Here is a 1,002-nt window from a genome sequence, read left to right on the forward strand (position 1 = left end):
ACACTGACAAAGGAGATTAATCAGAACTGGCTTTGACAAGCACTGTGGCAATGGGACAATTAAAACAGACTTTCAAGGGGGGGAAGAGGAATGAACTGGGGGGCAGGGTGGAGAAAATAGTGCAACAATGAATGAATGGAAACCCAAAATCTCTGTAAATGTTCATTAAAATTAATAAAATTTAAAAAAAAGAAAGAGGAAAAAAAAGAGTTACACAACCAACCTCAGCAGCATAGCAAGTGACTAAAAAGACGATGGCCTGAATCAGGCACATCTTAGTCTTCATCATTGCTCCTCAATAATTTGGAGAAGTCCTTGACTGCAGACAATATAAAAGGTCTCCAGATTTTCTGACTGTTGGTACCAAGGGCATTGATTGTGGATCCAAATTCGATAAAGTGGTTGACAATTTCAATCTTTCACCACTTACCATGGTGCTGTCTATCAGTCCAGTGGGGAGAATTTTTGTTTCATTTACATTAAGATTAATTTTAAAGGTGGTAATCTTTGATCTTCTGTTGAGAATACTTCCAGTCCTCTTTACTTTCAGCAAGCAAGGTTGTGTCATCTGCATAAAGTAAGGTATTGACGAGTCTTCCTCCAATCTTGATGCCACATTCTTCTTCATAAAGTCCAGCTTCTCAAATAATTTGCTCAGCATATAAATTTTGTAGGTGTGGAGAGGAGATACAACCCTGACACACACTTTTATTAGTTTTAAACCATGTAGTATTGTTTTTGTTGAAATATGTCAATTGGCATTCCATAAATTCCTAGGGCCTTGTTTTTTGCCAGTTCCTTCAAAGCAGCTTGAATTCTCTCCTTCATCACAATTGCCTTTTAGTAATATGGTATTTCATTAAGTTCTTCTGTGTCAGCCACTTCTTTTTGGTGTAATGCTTTTGTGTGCTCCTTCCATCTTTTTATGATGCATTCTGGATTATTCAATATCCTGCCCATTGCATCTTTAAGTATTGCAGCTTGAAGCTAGAATTGTCCTTC

This window comes from Elephantulus edwardii, unplaced genomic scaffold (assembly GCF_000299155.1).
Source record: "Elephantulus edwardii isolate Elephantulus edwardi_28Jun2011 unplaced genomic scaffold, EleEdw1.0 scaffold00228, whole genome shotgun sequence".
Lineage (NCBI taxonomy): Eukaryota > Metazoa > Chordata > Mammalia > Macroscelidea > Macroscelididae > Elephantulus > Elephantulus edwardii.